Source organism: Hypanus sabinus, chromosome 2 (assembly GCF_030144855.1).
Source record: "Hypanus sabinus isolate sHypSab1 chromosome 2, sHypSab1.hap1, whole genome shotgun sequence".
Classification (NCBI taxonomy): Eukaryota; Metazoa; Chordata; class Chondrichthyes; order Myliobatiformes; family Dasyatidae; genus Hypanus; species Hypanus sabinus.
Window position 1 is genome coordinate 54,412,779 of NC_082707.1, and position 21,762 is coordinate 54,434,540.

General features: G+C 38.0%; 1 protein-coding gene across 8 annotated transcripts in view; it reads right to left on the reverse strand.

Annotated features, from left to right (window-relative positions):
* The window catches only part of LOC132378867 (inactive N-acetylated-alpha-linked acidic dipeptidase-like protein 2), a 937,774-nt gene that overhangs the window by 838,993 nt on the left and 77,019 nt on the right, over positions 1-21,762 (reverse strand). For 2 of the 8 annotated variants that reach the window (XM_059946130.1, XM_059946169.1), the window contains one exon: positions 3,235-3,320. The exons of the other annotated variants lie outside the window; for them this stretch is intronic. The gene's annotated coding sequence lies outside the window, so the exon portion shown is untranslated. The remainder of the gene's footprint in view (positions 1-3,234; positions 3,321-21,762) is intronic. 8 annotated transcript variants of the gene reach the window in all.

A 21,762-nucleotide genomic window follows, 5' to 3' on the forward strand; every position in this document is an offset into this window, starting at 1 on the left:
GACTATCAGATACATGAGCAGAATTAGGAGTCTACTCTGCCTTTCGATTATGACTAATTTATGTTTCTCTCAATCCCATTCTCCCCATAACCATTGATGCCCTCACTAATTGAGAATCAACCTCTACTTTAAATATACCCAATAACTCAGCTGTCTGGGGCAATGAATTCTGCAGATTCACTAGCCTCTAGTGAATGAAATTCTCCCTCATCTTGGAAGCCATGAGGGAGGGAGAACATTACATAAGTACTTAGAAAGGAAACCCCAATTGATCCCACCGAGTGACCCCAATATCAAAAGATATTAGGATCAATTGAAAAGTTAGTGAAGGAGATTCTGAGAGGTAGCACCTATCTGCCTCTGGAACGACAAGAATTGATTAGGAATAATATGGCTTTATGTGTGAAAAATTATTTTTAGATGGCATGTGCTATAAGGAGAAGTTGCTCAAATTTGGATTGTTTATTTTCTGGAGTAGCTGAGGAAAGATCTGATAGAGGTTTATAAGCTTATGAGAGACATAGATAGAATGTAAACAGTTTATTTTTACCAGGTGTTGAAATGTCTAAAACCAAAGGACTGCATTTAATTTGAGAAGGAGTAAGTTCAAAAGAGATGTGTGGGGCATACTTTTATTAAAACACTGAGTGGTGGATGTCTGGAATGAACTGACAGGGGCAGTGGTGGAGGCAAGAACAATAAAGCCATTCAAGAAGCTCTTAGATATGCACATAAATGTGCAGGAAATGGAAGGATATGGACATTGTGCAGGCAGAAGCGTTTAGATGGGCATGTGATTTACTAATTTAATTAGGTCAGCAAAACAGCGTGGGCCATAGGACCTGTCCCTGTGCTCTGTTCTATGTTCCATGTTTTATGAATTTAATCGAGCTTTTTTTTTGTGAAGAGGTGACCAAAGGGATTGACAAAATCAGGGCAGTAGACAGTCTATATTGACTTCAGCAAAGCCTTTGATAAGATCCTGCACAGCAGACTTGTCTACAAAATGAGATCACATGGGATCCAAGGGTGAGATATTCATATGGGTACAGAGGTAGGTTAGTGAAAAGGAGTCGGGTGGATTTCTGACTGAAGGCCTGTGACCAGTGATGTGCCACATGGATGCATGCTGGGTCTCCTCCCCCGGTAGTTTATTACATATATTACCGAATTGGTATACTACCAAACGTACATTCAGCAAGTTTGTAGATGACAGCAAAACTGGCGGTATGGTGAATAGCAAAGAAGCTTGCCTAAGATTATGGCAAGATCTCGCTCAACTGGGAAAGTGGGTCATAGATTGGACAAATGCAAAGTGATGCATTTTGGGAAGTAAAACCAAGCCAGGGCATACACAGTAAATGGCAAAGTTCTGGGAGTCTTATTGGACCTCAAAATCTTTCTGTTCTGTTTGTACAGTACTTTCTAGAAAGTAGAGACATGGATCAATAAAATTGCAAGGCATACTTGCCTTCCATCTGATGGGCAACTGGGTACAGGAACTAGGGCATCATGTTCCTGCTGTGTTAAGCATTGGTGAGACAGCACCTGGAATACAGTGTGCAGTTCTGGTCACTGCTTAAGCTGGAGAGAACTCAGAAAAGATTTACAAGGAAGTTGCCGGAACTGGTAGTCAATTATGAGGAAAGAATTTATAGCTGAGACTGTTTTCCCTGGAGAGGATATAGCTCAGAATTGAGATCATAAAACCATGAGAAGAATAGATAAGATGGCCGGCAGCAGTCTCTTCTCAGGGTAAAGAGTCTAAAACTAAAGGGCACAGGTTGAAGTTGAGATGGAAAAGATTTAAAAGGGCACTGAGAGGTATAGTGCCTATAAAAAGTATTCACCCGCCTGGGAAGTTTTCATGTTTTATTGTTTTACAACTATGAATCACACTGGATTTAATTTGGCTTTTTTGACACTGAGCAGCAGAAAACCTCTCATGTCAAAGTGAATACAGATCCCTACAAAGTGATCTAAACTAATTACAAATATAAAAATACAAAATAATTGATTGAATAAGTATTCATCTCCTTTAATATGACACACTAAATCATCACTGGTTCAGTCAATTGGGTTAAGAAGTCATTTAATTAGCTACATGGAGATCACCAGTGTGGAATCGCACCGACTCAGGGCTGTAATTACTGCCAAAGGTGCATCTTCTAAATACTGACTTGAAGTGGGCAAGTAATTATGCAAGCAACTATTTTGTGTTTAATAATTGTAATAAATTTAGACCAATTTGTAGAAATTTGTTTTCACTTTGACATGAGGAGTTTTTCTGTTGATCAGTGTCAAAAAAGCAAAATTAAATCCTCTCTGATTCAATGTTGTAAAACAATAAAACATGAAAACTTCCAAGGGGGTGTGAATATTTTTTATAGACACTGTAAATGGGTATATAGAATGAACTGCAAATATAAGTGGTAAAGGCATGTGTTCAATTACAATTGTAAAAAGACATATGAATGGGATCATGGGCTGGAAAGATTTGCAGGGATATAAAAATGAAGAGGGAGCCAAATGCATGCAAATGGCACTAGCCTAGAAAGGCACCATGTTCGGTATGGACAGTTGGAGCGCTGGGTCTGACTCTGTGCTTTAGAGGTGTGCGTGCATGCAGCATTATTTGATCAATTTCTTTGGCACTCCATTGCCAACACGAAAGTTTCCAATTTCAATGAGTCCCTGATGTCAATAATACATCAGTATTGATCTGATTCACAAATAGCTACATCCTATATTCCCTAATTTATTGTTTTCCCAACAATGTTCACATTTGGCAAGAGTGTAAAGACAACCAGAATAATAATTTTTCAGTAAATGGGACACAAACACCGTTCAAAATGGAGTCTTTATGTATGCAATATTGAAAATGGCTGCAGTCATCCATTACACTCCAGGATGGCAACCAACTGGAGAAGAGTAAGTAAATGTTCCACGAACAGAATGAAAGCTACCTTAGGCAAATAACTATATTATTTCAAAACTTGGATTCAGAGAAAACCAGCAGAAAATTTATCACAATCATTCTTATGTAATTGAGATAATATACAATGGGTACAGAGCATCCATTAGCATAAACTAAGCTGTCATGAGCTACATCATTTGAACACACATTTTCAATTGTTTGTCAAAAGCAATAACACCTGGTAAATAAGAAACTGCAAGTTCAGATACATATAAATAAATTAACAGAATAAGTCTGGAACAAGGTAAACATTCTACCTCTGACTCAGAAGATCGTGTATTCAAGCTGTAGGTTGACTTTTCAGTGCAGCACAGTATTGCTTCCCTCCAAAAAAACATTCAACCTCGTACACAAAAAGAAATGCTTTACTTAGAAGAGCAACAAAGTGTTCTTTCTTCAAATTAACTTGTTATTTAGTCATTGAGCCCACTATTGTTTTAGAACATGATGTACAAGATTGGAGTAACAGTGCCTACAATTCAATAGCAATTAACTACAAAAATATAAATAATTACCCAACAAGATACTTCAAACACGAATTATTTTATATTAAAACATTAATTTGTTCCTGTACTTTCTCCTGCAATGTGACAGCAAAGTAAAATTGCTAATATGGGACGTTGAACTTTTTATGAGCCTCACTGAATAAACATATCATCCAGCTTAAAACATCACTAAATGCTGACCATTTTATCAGGACAGAATACATTCTAATCAGAATCAGGTCTATTATCACCAGCATGTATTGTGAAATTTGTTAACTTAGCAGCAGTTCAATGGAATGCAGGATAATATCCACAGGACTGTGACAATTTTATTTAAAGATGCACAATCGCCCAGAATTTAAGTCTGGAGATCTGGTAGTGCCATGGAATGAAAGATATTACAAAGATTAGGAAGGCAAAGGCCATGAAAGGGTTTCAACAATGATGATAATATTTAGATTGGACTGAGAGCCAGTATATCAGCAGTGGTGATGGATGAAGGCCACTTGTTACATCTAAGGAGACCTTCAGTAGTTTTGCATTATTTCAGGTTATGTGGGTTGGCAGTCACCTCCAAAGTGGGAAAAGTCAAGTCTAAAGGTAATGCCGATGACGAGTGTTTCAAACAATGGAGGATCTCAATGACCTGCTGCCATTTCTATTAACCAACACTCTCCAAAAAATTTTCTGATCAAGCATTGGTCTTTAATTATGTTTTCTTAACATACTTTATGAATGGGGGCTACCAATGAATAATGATTTTTTCATACGCCTTTGTAATGATGCTTAAGCAAAATTGGCATTTGCAGCAGAAAAGAATTATTGAAGGTTGCACTGCTTGGAAGTTGATTATGAACATTTTGCAGCTGCACTGTATTTTTTCCATAGCTGGTTCAATAGCATAGGACCATTCTATTGTGGAAATATATTTACTTGACCATTTCCAGCATTGATTTTGAATAACCCCATGCTCTCAATTCTTTTTCTTCTTGGAGCCTGCTCCTGCTGCTATTACTTCTGTTGTCGGATCCCACTGCAGTGTCTCCACGCTCTTTATTCCTTTTAACTCCGGGAGTCGTTATCCATTCTTCCCTGCCAGCCACCCTTCCCCCTAAACACACAGAAGGAAGTGGTTGCCAAGGCTTGGAGAACTCCAGGACTAATGCTGCATTTTAAAATAATATTTTACTAAGTTTCTATTACATTTGGTCCTCTTCTCACTACTACCATTTGGCAAGAGATACAGAAACCTGAGATCCCACACCACCAGCTTCAGAAATAGTTACTACCCTACAACTCTCAGGTGCCTGAACTAGTGTGGATAACTTTATTCACCACTGCTCTGATCTGCAGGGGCACGACCTACTGACTCACTTCCAATGACTCCAGAACTCAGGTTTTCAGTATCATTTTATTTGCAAAATTTGCCTTCTTTTACACATTGGTTGTTTGTCAGTCTTTGTTTATGCACAGCTTATTCGTAAAATTCTGCTGTATTTATTTTGCACTATAAATGCCTGCCAGAAAATTAATCTCAAAAGGTTATATATGGGAACATTTGTATTTCAATAATAAATTTATTTTGAACTTAGAATCCTTTTGCATATATAAAACAGAAGTGATATCCAAGCCTAGCATTTCACTATTTGTATATCAGTATTTCAAGAACATCCCTGAATACCCTTGTACAAAGGATGATTGCAGAGGGCAGCTACAGGTTAAATACCACTTTGCTAGACTGGGACAACAGATTCAAGACATCAGTCAATGAGATGAGATAGCTTTCTCAGTTTGTGCTGGTGTTGGGCAAAGGACAAATACGGCTGTTCTGCGCAAGCAGCGTTACACATAGTGTGACCCAATAGAAGCAGCAAATGATTCTCAATTTAGTATTTCTTCCGTAAGATTATGCAGCTTCAGTACACTGTTGCATCAGCAATGAGTATGGGCTTGAATTCTATGGATAGAATTTTATGGCTTCTTCACAAAGAAAACTCAAGATATTTGTTATGGTTATGACCTTGAACATTCAGCTCATTGTAAATGATAAACAAAATATTACAGCATCCAAAAGTTGTCTGATTATAAAAGTCTTACATTAGCTAATTGGAAACGTACTTTAATCCTGTGGATGCAGAATTCAGAAGGTCATCATCTAGAAACACAAATTACAATTGCCTTAAGTCCCTGAGGGATATCTTCTGCTTCAAAATGTATTAAATTGAGCCTACCTAATTTATAATTGGCTTCCTTATTTAGTTTTGAATATTATAGGCTTGACTAAACTATATATATTTTACAAAAAATAGAATAAAGTGAAATGGCTCATTCGACTTTACAAAGTCATATTTACATTTCCACAAAATTTATGCTTCCTCCCATCATTACTCTTTAAACATTTTTTTAAATTTTATTTTTATTTGGATAAGGTATTCGCAAGTATTACACAACTTTTTACATATAAAACCTTCTCCAGTTTTTATAAATGTATAAATCTATATATATTTATACATTCACAAGTACACATTGAGAAGATATAGTATGTAACATAGAGGGAATAAAAGAATTAGATATAATTAGGCGCTTAAATAGATATTTATGTGCAATCGTAACACCACACTAATAAACTAAATAATAACAACAGTTGTTAGAAATTGTAATAATAGTGATTGAATAATAATTTCCATGTATCTCTCAATGTATCTACTGGATTAAAGTATGTTTCCAAGACTTTTACAATCAGACAGCTTTCATCACATTCACCATCACATTCTTGAATAAAATCCTCAAATGAATAAGTACAATAACTGGGATTAGAATAAGTTTTTTTTTCAAATAATCAAATGGTGCATGCCATCAGAGTGAACATGAATGAGGAAAATGCATTTATGTCCTGTATTGTGAAAGATCTATTGTATGGACATGGATCAAGATCACATTTATTATCACTGGCACATGAGGTGAAATTTGTTAACTTAGCAGCAGCAGTACAATGCAATGTGATAAAATAGAAATTTTAAAATAAATGAATGAATTACAGAAAATATATATTGAACAGATTAACAGTAGTGCAAAAACAGAAGTAATATATATTGTTTAACGGTGAGATCATGTTCATGAGTTCAATGTCCATTCAGGAATCCTGTGGCGGAGGGGAAGAAGCTGTTCCTGAATCACTGAGTTTGTGTCTTCAGACTTCTGTACTTCCTTCCTAATGGTAACAATGAGAAAAGGGCATGACCTGGGTGATGAGGATCCTTGATAATGAACGTCACCTTCTGAAGCACCGCTCCTTGAAGATGTCCAGGATGGAGCTAATTTTACAGCTTCTTTTGGTCCTGTGTAGAAGACCAACGCATACCAGACAGTGATACAGTGTGTCAGAATGCTCTCCATAGTCCATCTATAGAAGTTTTTGAGTGTTTGAATTAAGCAGAGATGATTAGGGAAGGTTATATTTGGGGTCTCAACTTTAAAGCTCCAGTTACACTTCAAGTTCCAGTTCCACTTCCAGTTCCAATCAAGTGTGCAGAAGATGAAAAAGAATAGTGAACTGCACTGACTGAAAGTCACATGAATGACAACCATAAAGGAGCTTACATTCCTACAGCTACATGTCTTCCTCAGTTGACTAGTTACTATTTGGAAAGAGAAGATGCATATTTTAGTCCATATTGAAATTATTCTACACATTTTAGAAATATTCGGGCTGCCTAATGTATTTACCGAGCAGTTTGAAACACTTTGTAATATGGTCTGTACCATCTGAATAAATAACGGATATCTGAAATTGGTCTTACAATCCACTAAAATGTAGTTTTATAAAAAACCTATTAAATTTGTAAATGTTTTAAGCTGCTTCCCAAAAATTATTTTGTGGTGATTCAGAAACAGCAGTACAACTTCAGCATTAAATGGACAGGGGAGTATGGTAGTTCAACAATCAAGTTTGTTGAATTAGACTTTTTTGCACAAATTTTATCCAATGTCACATTAAGTAGTTACAAATTAAAAATATCTGTTAAAAACGTTTTCCAATGAGGCACAGCCTTTATAAAATGAGAAATTGCTAAGAGTGTGGCTAGAGTTGGTCTTTATCCTGAAATACAAAGTACTGCTCCTATATGCAGCCCATGGAAAAAATTCACAATATGATAATTCAGCCAACTGGGACTTTGTTTTAAAATGGAGGTCCCAACCACTTTAGGGAGAAACAAGGATGGCTGAATGAATGTTTAAAGTATTTAAGAACTGCATTGAATTTTAAGCTCTAGATTTCACAATAACAAATACTCCTGATATAAAACATTAAACCCATGCAGTTAATTACTGTAATCGTGCAACTTTTCTCTTTGAATGGAAACTAGAAAATAAATTAATTATTTTACTTGTATACAACATCAACTGTAGACCTAAATGAGGTCATGATATGTCATAAAAATGCACCCTAAATTTAAATTTACACATGCACATCACATTGTATAGGTCTATGCTGGATTGATGAAACTTTCATCATTCCTAAAAACATTTTACAATTATGGAAAATTCAAATGCCTTGAATTATAATAATCCAGTACTATACATGAGAAACCCAACATGCTTCCACTTAAAAGGAGACAAATACCACCTTTGAACCAATAGTACTTCTCTCACAGGAGATCAGAATTTATTCAGGAATTCAAGATGAACATTTTCTGCAATACTCTGTGCCTAAAATAGCATGTATATTAGACAGTAAAATTAGGATAAAACCAATGCATTTTTTATATGACAGTGGGTTTCAAATATCATGTGCACCAATAAGGTCAACAAAAATCTAACAAACAAATATTTTAGGACATGCTCATATAGTTATAGGGAAAAAAATCAAACAGACCTTGTTTTGTAAACTCAACTCTCAAAAAAAATTATCTGACACAAAATCTGTTAACAAGGATGTTTTAAAAAACCTGACTGAATGAGGCAAATTCAAAACTCATATCTTATACTTCCTTAAATGAAAATTCATAAGATAATGATACTTTACATAATTGAAATATGTTACAGCCATTACATTTTTGATGCTGCTTGTAATGAAAGGCTTTCCAGTAAGCTCCAGCAGTTACATGGACAAACAAAGGCATTATGAAATAATCAAAAAAATGTGTTGCATGATAAACTCTCTATTGAAATACTGAAGCAGTCATCAGCAAAATAAATCAGCAGCTAATGATACAACCATATTATTCCTTCAAACCTTAGAGGCACAGAACCCCAAATTTTGACAATCTGGAATCAGCAAACAAGAACACGTGCAAATTGAAGAATAAAAGGAGAAAAAGTGATAGAGAGGACAAGAAGGTAAAAGAAGGAAGAATGGAAAAAAAGAAATGGAGAACAGACAGATATCAGGAGAGAGCAATAGGAGAGATGGGGAAACTAAAGAGGTAAAGATTCTATATAAAAAAAATTAAAAGTTGGGGAAATCAGAAAAAAAAATTAAGGAGAAAAGTCAATGGATAGAGAGATATTCTTTCATCGACCACAAAAACAAGTACAGGCAGGTCAAGGATCACTACCAACAAATTACATTTTGAAATAGAACTTCCAGATTGGTTTTGGGATTGAGAAATATAAACTGTTTACAATGTAATGCATCATTTCTTCATATACTTGCTCCATATGCAGAAATCTACAATAACTACTGGTCATGGATCAGGACATACATTAATGGAACTTGTAGAGAAAGCTGATCTGAACTATTCCAGTTCACTTATTACAAATGGAATTTCCTCTTTTCTCCTGAAAGCATTGGCTGGGTTCTCCATTCCAGGGATCACAAGCCATGATTTTTCACCCATTCATTTGAACACACAGAACTGTGCAGACTGGTGAGCCCACAAAAGAGAGTTCTGCTGCTACTTAACATTCTTTCATCTGTTGCTCCATGTTAGAACTTCCAATCTGTCATGTATGAACTTAGATAATACATATTAGATGTTCACAAGACGTCACATCCTAACGACGGGCTCTCTTGACCACAATATCATCAGCATTCCACGTAAATGGAATTTTGCATAACAAGCTACAAGGCAGCTGCCATCTTCCATCCTCTGAAAATAATTCAAACATGGCATAAGTACTCTGAGCATTTAATATGAAAATGACACACCCAACCTTGTAAATACAGCAAACTTGATCAAATAATATCATACTGTCTTCAAAAAAAAATTAGAAATTTCTACACAATAGACCTTCTCTCAAAAACACATATTGACAAACAAACTCTTATAAAACACAAAGCATACTGCAGATGCTGTGGTCAAATCAAGACATACAAACAAGCTGGATGAACTCTTATAAAAGTTATGCAAATATAAAAAAAAGAGGAAAGATCCCAGCACATTTTCTCAACTTCAAGCAAGGCCAGTAGGTCTTCCCTAGCAGGTTATACCTGTCCGTGCATGAATTATTTTCATGTGGGTGGCTACTATACACCAATTTCTTCCTTTCGTCAGAAAAAAAATCTTGATCCAAAACAAACTACGTTCTATTGCATGGAATTAAGTGTACATGTGCAGACAGAGATGACTCGCGTTTTAGTCACTGACACACTTCATCAGTATATTTGTACACGAAAGCATAACACAACATATTTGCTTACACTGTCTTCCACTGGTCCTTCCCCTTCATCAGGGGTTCCCAACCTTTTTTATGCCATGGACCAATACCATTAAGCAAGGGGTCTATGGAGGCCAGGTTGGGAACCCCTGCTCTAAATCGAATTCTCTACCTGAACCAAAGCTGATAATAGCTAGTGCCTGCTACTAGCTCTGTAGGGTTGTGGAATATCTCAGAAGAATCTGAAAATACCTGAAAGAAAGGGAACCAAACTATCAAGTATTATTTTATGTCATACTAAGCAGCACCAATGTGACTGCCTTCATTATTTGTTACAAACGGTACCAGGCCTGATGAGTATTCCCAGAATTTTCTCTTTTATTTATTATTGCAAAGGTCAAGGGACTGCCCTCAATATCAAGGTTTCACAAACTACTGTGAAGTTGATCAATGCCATTCAATACATGAAATATTAAACAAAATTGACAATGAAAGCTTCAGGCATCATCACTTGGATGTTTTAGTTGCCTCAATTCTCAACAACTCCAGGGTATCTCTTTATAGTTTGCTCTTAGGATTCAAATATCCCAACAAGGCATCATACATGGTCCATCTCTTGCTGTTCCCAGCAAGTTACAATGGGCTAAGCACTGTAGACTAAAAATGAACCAAGCAAAGTAATGAGAGGAGATTTCTTTCTTAAAAGGAGCAGGTTAAGTTTAAGATCATCAATTTACTTTTATGGTAATTAGTGTTTTATACCTGCATGAGGATTCACATTGTTTATGGACCAAATTTTTCTCCACTTCATTTGTCAGGAGGATAAACAGCTAAGTTGCTACTTGTGTCGCCTGTCAATTTACTCTTCACTGAAATTAACATTGAAGAGGTTTGGCTGGATGTAAAACAGAAGATCCATGGTACCCAAAACACTCCAGTCTAGTTAAAAATGTATCGCAACTTCATTCCCACCCCCAACACACATTCCCACCAAATAAAATGTGTAATTTTCACAGCACACGTGGACTCAACTGCAACTAAAAGAATAAAAAGCAGATTGCTGTAGAGCAGAAAACAGCCGGAGTGGTCAATACTCAGACTAGCAAATGTGGAAACTGGTACTCTACAGGGATTGGTGTTGATGTCATCATTCACACAGGCAATTTTGACTGAAATATTATAAGTAGTCTTTGAAAACTGGGATTAGCAATAAATAAAATTCAGCAAGACATGATTAAACTTGCAGAATAGGAATGCAAGTGACAGATAAGCTCCAGTCGATAAGTGGTGAGAGTAAAATGGGTACAAACTTAATATATTTTGTAGGAAGGACAAAGATGTTACAGACGCCGAGAAAAATAAAAGGAACAGAAGGAATACAGGCCTTTTAGGATCAAGGTACCGCAACAAGAATCTTTGCAGAGCAGGAAGCTATTCAGAACACAAAAGCCATGCTACCTCACTGCTACAGGAAAATTGTGCCTGTCCCTCATCCTCACACTGTCCGTGAATCTGCAAAAAATTTTACCTCAAATCCCTATCGAATTGCCAATCTTAAAAACCCTGCTTCTATTTCTTTCATAGACAGAAACTTCCAGATCACAGGAACTCCTCACTTCAAACAAAAATAAAGCATTCTTCATACATTCTCTCTGTATACTTGTATGTCACATCAAACATCTCGTTGGAATTTGCAAGCAAGAACAGCAATCCCTAATAATAGCAGCACAGGTTAAGAAGGTCATTAAAAGAGCAAATAATGTACTGATATTTACTTTTTTTTAAAGTTTAAAATGTAGAGAAGTATTAAACCAGGACGAATTTTGTTTTCGTTAAATGCTGCAGAGTATTATGATGTACATTGAATACATGTAAACTGTAGAAAAAAATTATAAACAAGATTTTTTAAAATAATACCAGAAATAATACTTCCTATCACAAAATGTTGAGTTAGTTGGGTCTCTTTCGAAAATAGTGAAGACCATGAGGTAATCTGACAGAAGTCTTTAATATTATGAAAATATTTGACAGGGTCAATATAGAGAAGTTGTTTTTCCATTGAGGGGAGACCACATTAGGGATAAAAAATGATAAGTCACAGGTTTATTAAAAATATGAAAAGCCAAGGGGATAGGATCAAATGGCTGTACTCCTGCTGCTACCAAGATGGGAAAATTTAAAATTACTTGGCAAACTCACAACCTTATTTGCACTTCACAGAGAACACAAGATCAGCAGTGGTTCAACAGACTTCTGTGTACCTAAAGGCAACAACTTGTAAATTATACCAGCTCTGTTGTTGTGAATGTGACTCCGGCTAACACAGTCAACAAAAGCTTAAGCAAACCAAAACATTGTGTAGAAACAATCAAAATAATTAAACCATGTATAAGATTTAAAATAATACTAATAGATATAAACATAAACTATATTCTTGCATTCTTTTTAATAGGTCCTTTGCATCTTGTTCTTCCCCTTGGGGGTCAACATAAAAACCTTTAAAAATGCAACTAAATCAGAACAAATGATTTCTACCTAGAATTTTTCTTGCCTGAAAATATGAGAGATAAATTAGTAGTGCAGGACAAGCCAACAAGTGTTTTGATTTACCCGGACACCAGACACTGCAAAATATTGTTGTGCACAGAGACAATGTGTGTCAAATGCCTATGCATTATAAGAGATGAATGATGAAAGGTCTCTCCTTTCAAACACAGTCTGCAGGTGAATGAGAATGGGAGGGTTTGAATATTAGTACCTTCAGAAAGGACCATAAGAGATAGGATCAGAATTAGGTCATTCAGACCAAGTCTGCTCCACCATTCCATCATGGCTGATTTATTAATCCTCTCAACCCCATTCTCCTGCCTTCTCACCATAACCTTTGACACCCTCACAAACCTATTGGTGTCCATTTTAAATACACCCAATGACTTGAACTTGACTGGAGTGTATGTGAGAAGTGAGGAAGGTGCAAGACAGATATATTCCAAAGAAGAAGAAATTTTCGAATGGAATAAGGATGCAACCATGGCTGACAAGAGAAGTCAAAGCCAAAGTAAAAGCAAAGCAGAGGGCATACAAGGAAGCAAAAATTAGTGGGAAGACCTGGAAGTTTTTAAAAGCTTACAAAAGGAAACTAAGAAGGTCATTAAGAGGAAAAAGATGAACTATGAAAGGAAGCTAGCAAATAATATCTAAGAGGATACTAAAAGCTTTTTCAAGTATCTAAAGAGTAAAAGACAGGTGAGAGTAGATATAGGACCGATAGAAAATGATGCTGGAGAAATTGTAATGGAAGATAAGCAGATGGCGAAGGAACTGAACGTGTATTTTGCATCAGTCTTCACTGAGAAAGACATCAGCAATATACCAGACATTCAAGGGTGTCAGGGAAGAGAAATATGCGCAGTCACAATTACGACAGAGAAAGTACTCAGGAAGCTAATCTACTTGGGTAGATAAATCTCCTGGACAAGATGGAACGCACCCTCGTGTTCTGAAGGAAGTAGCAGTGGAGATCGCGGAGGCTTTAGCAATGATCTTTCAAAAGTCAACAGATTCTGACCTGGTTCCAAAGGACTGGAAGATCGCAAATGTCACTCCGCTATTTAAGAAGGGGGCAAGGAAGCAAAAAGGAAATTGTAGACCTGTTAGCCTGACATCAGTGGTTGGGAAGCTGTTGGAGTCGACTGTCAAGGATGAGGTTACGGAGTTCCTGGAGGCATATGGCAAGATAGGCAGAACTCAGCATGGTTTCCTTAAAGGAAAATCCAGCCTGACAAACCTAGTGCAATTTTTTGAGGAAATTACAAGTAGGCTAGACAAGGAAGATGCAGTGGATGTTGTGTATTTGGATTTTCAGAAGGCCTTTGACAAGGTGCCGCACATGAGGCTGCTAATCAAGATAAGAGCCCATGGAATTATGGGAAAGTTACATACGTGGATAGAGCGTTGATTGATTGGCAGGAAACAGAGAGTGGGAATAATGGGATCCCATTCTAGTTGGCTGCCGGTTACCAGTGGTGTTCCACAGGGGTCCGTGTTGGGGCCGCTTCTTTTTACGTTGTATATCAACGATTTCCATTATGGAATAGATGGCTTTGTGGCTAAGTTTGCTGATGATACAAAGACAGGTGGAGGGGCCGGTAGTGCTGAGGAAACAGAGAGTCTGCAGCGAGACTTGGATAGATTGGGGGAATGGGCAAAGAAGTGGCAAATGAATTACTATGTCAGAAAGTGTACTGTCGTGCACTTTTGTAGAAGAAATAAAGGGGCAGACTATTATTTAAATGGGGAGAGAATTCAAAGTTCTGAGATGCAATGGAACTTGGGAGTCCTCGTGCAGGATACCCTTAAGGTTAGCCTCCAGGTTGAGTTGGTGGTGAAGAAGGCAAATGCAATGTTGGCATTCATTTCTAGAGGAATAGAGCATAGGAGCAGGGATGTGATGTTGAGGTTCTATAAGGCACTGGTAAGACCTCACTTGGAACACTGTGTGCAGTTTTGGGCTCTTTATTTAAGAAGGGATGTGCTGACATTGGAGGGGGTTCAGAGAAGATTCACTGGAATGATTCCAGGAATGAGAGGGTTAACATATGAGGAACGTTTGACCGCTCTTGGACTGTACTCCTTGGAGTTTAGAAGAATGAGGGGGGACCTCATAGAAACATTTCAAATGTTGAAAGGCATGGGCAGAGTGGATGTGACAAAGTTGTTTCCCATGGTGGGGGAGTCTAGTACGAGAGGACATGACTTGAGGATTGCAGTGCACCCATTCAGAACAGAGATGCGAAAAAAAAATTTTAGCCAGAGGTTGGTGAATCTATGGAATTTGTTGCCATGGGTGGCAGTGGAGGCCAAGTCATTGGGCGTATTTAAGGCAGAAATTGATAGGTATCTGACTAGGCAGGGCATCAAAGGATATGGTGAGAAGGCAGAGGAATGGAACTAAAGGGGAGATTGGATCAGCTCATGATGAAACGGCGGAGTAGACTCAATGGCTGACTTCTGCTCCTTTGTCTTATGGTCTTATGGACAGTTACCTGAATTCCAAAGATTCACCACCCTCTGGCTAAAGAAATCCCCCCTCATCTGTTCTAAAATAATTTGCAACTCTGAAGTAGCAAATTCCAAACATTTATGATCCTCTAAGACTTTTTTTTCTCCTCTCAATTTGAACTGGTGAAATTCTTAAATGGAAACAATGTTCCCTGCTTCTTGATTCTCCGCTTGAAGGAAACTGCCTTTTGACAATTAGCCTATCAGACTCTTATATCTCAATGAGATGCTGTTTAACACAACAGCCTATCTTCATGATTAATCTAATCACTCTACAATGCACTGATTTCCAAGGCAACCACATCCATTAACAAGACCATTAATGAACATAGAACTCAAAATAAGGTCTCAATAGAGCCTGGTTCAATCTTCTAAGATTGCCTTAATTTTGTACTCTAAATTCTTTACAATGAAAGCCAATAGATCATTTTATTCAATATTTCCTTGTTGCACTATAGGATTATATCTTTTTTGCCTTTTGGACATTGACACAGTTGGTAAAATATGGTACAGAGGTAGTCATGCAATACAGAAAAAGACACTTCAACTCACCATGCCCACGGCAACCATCAGGTGCCATCACTTGGTCTGCAGCTTTCCACACCTTGGCAATAATGCCCTTGTGCAAAAGCTACTACTTCCACCCATGTTTTTTGAGTTGTGCCCCTCAGATTCTTCCTTCTCCAAAACCAGCAATCCACCATTCTCATATTCTTTCTGATTCCACATCCCTAGCTCAATGATTTTCCCTTCAATGCCTCCTCCAGAGAGAACAAAGTCACACACAGTGCAGGGCACTGTTACCACACAGCCACACGGTAACTGAAATGCTCCCATGCAGGCAGCGTTTGTTACCCTGCAGCCGGAATTTTCTTCTATATAATAATATAAAGTGCCACTCAGTTTTCAGGCCATGTAAAAAATTTCCTGCTCAGAGCAATGACTGGTGTGCACAGCTGTAAAACCAATCGGAGGGAACAATGGTACAGGGTTCCTCCAAGCCCCAACTTTACCATTCATCTAGTGAGTTGGATTTTGCCACCCTCACACTATCTACTTGCTGAAAACAATACCAAGTTCTCTTGGTCTTACCAACCAGCAATGTTGCATTTCATAATACCTACCTGTGCTCCATTCGTCCTTCTGTTGAGGATTCTTTCAACATTCCCCAATTGTTCCAGACTCTACGTCCTTGCTCCCAACTACCTATCAATGCTAGTCTGCAAATCTTTACCCCCACTGATCACTCATCTTTACACTCAATGTGTGTAAAGCTACAGAAAGTGAACATTAATCTTTCCTGTGCACTAAGAGCAGCTGGAAACATTAAGAATACAGACGATGATATCCTGGATCCCACTGTTATTAAATAGGAGGGGGACAGAGATGTCTTAGTGAACTTTAGGGTTGGTAAATCCCAGGCCCGATAAATAAATTTCAAATTTCTGCAGTAAGCAGGCATGCCGATTGCAGGGTACCTGAAAGGGATTTTAACTGTTCACAATGTGACGTTACATTGAACGACAGCAAATGTAGTTCCTTTATTCAAGGATAACAGTGATAAGCCAGGTGTTTGGGAGACTATGAGCCTTATATCAGTGGTAGGGAAGTTACTGGATAAAATCTGAGGGATAGAATCAATCTACATTTGGAAAGGAAGGGTTTGATCAGAGGTGGCAAGTTGGACTAAAAATGGTTTGGTAATATGAGACAGACAATACAAAAATTGATGGGGTTGTGTACAGCGAGGATGATACTGTCAGGCTACAGAAAGATATTAATCACCTGGTAAGTTGGACAGAGCAATGACAGATGGAAGTGTTATATTATAAGGCAGTCAAATAAAAGTTGGACATACAAACTAATGGTTTGGCTCGGGGGTGTATTGAGGATCAAAGGAAACTTGATATAAAAGATCCCTGAAAGTAGCAGCACAGCTGGACAGGGTGATGGAAAAAAGGCACAGTCACGACAGATAATGGAAGTGCAGGGAAGTTATGGTATAGTTTTACAAAACATTAGTTAAGTTACACCAGGAATAAAGTGTGAAGTTTGGTCACCACAGTACATTTTATTCTATTGAGATAAATGTGGAGAAGGCCCTGCCGGCCCTTCAAGCCACACCATGCTGCAATCCCCCAATTTAATCCTAGCCTAATCATGGAACAATTTATAAAGACCAATTACCCCACCAACTCGTGCATCTTTGGACTGAGGGAGGAATCCTGTACGGTGACAGGGAGAACATGCAAACTCCTTACAGGTAGCGGTGGGAATTGAACCCAGATCACCTGTACTATAAAGCATTGTGCTAATCCCTATGTTACCATGCCACCCTAAAAAAGAACATGATTACACTGGAGAGGGTACAAGGGAGATCCCACCAGGAGGTTGTCTGGGATGGAGTTTCTTAGTTTTGAGGAGAAACTTGTTTGGATTGGTGTTATTTTCCTTGGAGTGAGAAGGCTGGGGGGGGGGGGAGATAGAGATGCACATAATTATGAAAAACATTATGGGGCACACAACAGTAAACTTTTCCCCAAACGGAGGTATCGGGTTAAGGTTAAGGATTAAGTAGTTCAGAGGGTGATGGAGTATGGATAGGACTGTCGAACAGGAGGAATAGAGACAGGGATTCTCACAATATCTCAGGAGCAACTAGACTTGAATCACCAAGCCATAGAAGGCTACGGCCAGGTTCTGGTGAATGAGATTAATGCAGATGGGTCCTTGATGGCTAACATGGACAGGTAGGGAAAGAAAGCTTTATTACTGCCAGCTTCTGATGTGACCCCAACAATCTGTCAAAGCAGGGCTTTGGTCTTTACTCAGACCATCGGTCATTGCTAGGCCACCCAAGTCCAGCTCACTTTCTCACCTTTGCACATGCAGCATTGGTCCAATCAATGACAGTCACTATTTTGACTATTTGAAAAGTTCAAAGTAAAATTTATTGTCAGAGTACATACTTGTCACCACATACATACAACCCAGAGATTTTTTTTCTGCAGGCATACTTCGCTATTCTATAGAACAGTAACTGTAAACAAAATCAATGGGCAACAAAATGTGCAAATGAGGATATAAACAAATAGTGATAAATAAGAAGCATGAAATAACAAGAGTCCTTAAATGGGTTTAGTTATCCCCTTTTGTTCAAGATCCTGATAGTTGAGGGGTAGTATCTGTTCTTGAACATGGTGGTGTGAGTCTCGTGGCACTTGTACCTCCTACCTGATGGCAGCAGCGAGAGAAAAGCATGGCCTGGTTGGTGAGGATCTTTGATGATGGATGCTGCCTTTCTATGGCAATGTTTCATGTAGATGTGCTCAATACTTGGGAGGATTTTACTCGTGATGTACCAGGCTGAACCCACTACCTCTTGTAGGATTTTCCGCTCAAAGGCATTGGTGTTCCCATACCAGTCCATAATGCAGCCAGTCAGCACTCTTTCCACCGCACATTTACAGAAGTTTGCCAAGGTTTCTGATGATGTGCAGATTCCTGAGGAAGCAGAAGTGCTGTTGTGCTTTCTTGGCAATTACATTTACCTGATGGATCCAGGCTGGTCCCCTGAGATAGTGACACCCAGGAATTTAAAGTTACTAACTCCCTCCAACTCTGATCCTCTGATGATTTCTGGCTCATGGACATCTAGTTTCCCACTCCTGAAGTTTACAATCAATTCCTTGGTTTTACTGACATTGAGTGAGAGGTTGTTGCTTTTACACCACTCAACCAAATTTTCAATCTCCCCCGTAAGCTGTATTCAATCCACTACCTTTGATAAAGCCCACAACAGTATTTCCTAATAGAGTTCTCTCAACCAACAAGTAATCTCATTCTCAGAGCAGAGCAGAAAACCAAGCACACACACGCTTACAGTCACAGTCAAAGGCAATTTTTCTTTCTTAATTTACAACACTCCATGGTTTTTGTTGCTACTTTTCTAATAACATGAAAACAAAAATAATTACTTCATTTGAATTCTTAAAATTTTGCTAATGTTACTCATCAATATACTGGTATATTTATCACTGTAATTGATACCATATTTGAGTTGAGTCAGACATTTTTATCACTAACTATTGAAATGTCTAAAAAATTGCTTTTATGTATTATCTCAAAGATAGCTTCTTCTACAGATGATGGGGCTGTAATTCCTAATCAGTCTTTTAAAAAATGTTGATAAAAAATTCAATTGAGGCTTCTGATGTGATGGCAAGTGAGACTTACTAAATTTTCCATAAATGTACAGTAGCAAAAATGTACAAAATTCCTTCGGTATTCAAACAAGATTTTTTCTTATATCGGCATCCTTTAGTCTCGTGAGACCATGGATTTGCACCGCAGGGTTGTATGGGAGACTGGCAGTTGCCCAAGCTGCAAGCCTTTCCCTCTCCACGCTACCGATGTTGTCCAAGGGAAGGGCACTAGGACCCAAGCAGCTTGGCACTGGCGTCGTTGCAGAGCAATGTGTTGTTAAGTGCCTTGCTCAAGGGGACAAACACACTGCCTCAGTTGAGGCTCGAACCAGTGACCTTCAGATTACTAGTCCGATGTCTTATACACTAGGCCACACGCCAACACATTCAAACAAGATTATTATGGCAAAAGGACTCAACAAACACACAACTTCTTGCAAATGCATTTGTAGAAGTGTATCCACAGTATATGAAAAAAAGAGAAATCTGGCATTCAAGTAATGAAAAAAAATATGGCACCTGGGTTCATGTGATTGTGCCATATAAGCTGGAAGTGAATTTACAGTAGCATTCTGTTCTTCAGTGAACCACTGACAAAAATTAATTCTCAATCTGGGTCCTAAAGGAAAAGTCATGTGACAAATGCTAATACATGCAGCTAAATGGATGGAAAATGACACGCCATTTTAAATTACAAGTCTAGAATACTTTCATCACTGATTTTTAATGAAACATATTCTTCCTATGAAATTCTACAAAAAGACAAGAAAACTGGAGGAGGAGGCCTTCAGAGCCCTCAAGACTGCATCAACGTTCAATAAGATCCTAACTGATCTATACTGGGGTGAACTCCTCCACAATGCCAGTTCCCCACAACCCTCAGTTCCTTGATTTTTCAGGTATTTATCTACATTCACCTTGAAGGAAGGGGGCAGATAATTCACTTGAGAGAAGAAATGTATGCATTTCTCGGTTTTAAATAACCAGCTTGTTATTTTGTTGTTATGTTCCATGGGTTGCGACTCTCCCACTCGTGACAACTTCTCAACATTTTAAGCACTCTTTTTCTGTATTTCACATTACATTTTAGTATCTCCACAGATCTGAGTATTGCTACTTTTCATTCTTCTCAGCTGCCAAGAATAAAGACCTAATCTGTCCAGCTGCTCAACAGGACAACTGTCCCATCCTAGTAATTAGCCTCGTGAAACTTGGGACCGACTCCATTGGTACTACAGGCTGGGTACCCCTTATCCAAATTTCCAAAACCCCAAACCTCCAAAACCCAAAACTTATTTGAGCACTGACATGACACCACAAATGGAAATGTCACAAGGTGCTGGGAAGGTTCCCAGGTGAAGTGCAGGTCTCTGCGTACCACAGACAATTCGGAGAAGTGACCTCACATATGTAATAAACACAAGTTAATGAAAAATAGAAAAATACCGCATAAAGCAAAAAATAAGATCTCAGATCATGCATTGAAAAAGTGGGTTCATCAGTGTTGGAGAGAACATAAGCCACTTAGCAGTATGCTGATCATGAAACTATCACAGCAAACTGAAAATTGAAGGTAATTGTGAACATTCAGCAGGCTAGTTGCAGAAATTTAAGAAAAGGCATTGCATAAGATTTTAAAAGATTTGTGGTGCTAAAGCGTATGCTGATCACAAAACATTAGAAGAATTCATTGATGAACTTGCCAGGACCCTCGCTGATGAAAATCTAATACACTAAACTGCTACATCAGTACATGTGTATGATAAACAAGCACAAGACAAATACTGGCAGCTCAGTGTTCTGGAGTTCCATTGTTTTATTCATGATAGAGTGAGAGGGATTAGAGGAGGAAGGATGGCATTACCAGTCAGGGAAAATCTCACAGTAGTGACATTTTAGTCAGGGCAGACTAGAGTGCTCACTTAGTGAGCTTTTATGGATCGTACTGAGAAATAAGAAAGGTGTTCTAGTGCCCTCCTGGAATTTGGCAGGTAGGTCTTGAAATTTTTCAACGAATGGGTCCACTTTCACTCCACACACTACTTTTAAAGATACTTTGGGTGCAGGCCATCTGATAGTCTTGCAAGCTTCTCTGATATTCTATCCCATGTAATTAGTAAATATTGCCATTTCCTACCTTATTTTCAATTAGTTCAGCTGTTAACATGGATATCTGTAGTGATTGCCACAGTGAAGACTGATGCAAAACTATTGATTTAACATATCTGTTATTTCTTTGTTTTCTGTTATTATTTCACTTGTCTCATTCTCCAGAGGTCTCACATTTACCTTGGTCATCGTCTTATTTATATATTGATAGAATACTCTTACTGATTCTTTTGATATTACACAAGTTTTCTATCCAAAAAATAATTTTCTCCCTTCCTGATATCTTTTTAGCCTTCGGCTGCTGGATCCTGAAAACCTCCCAGTA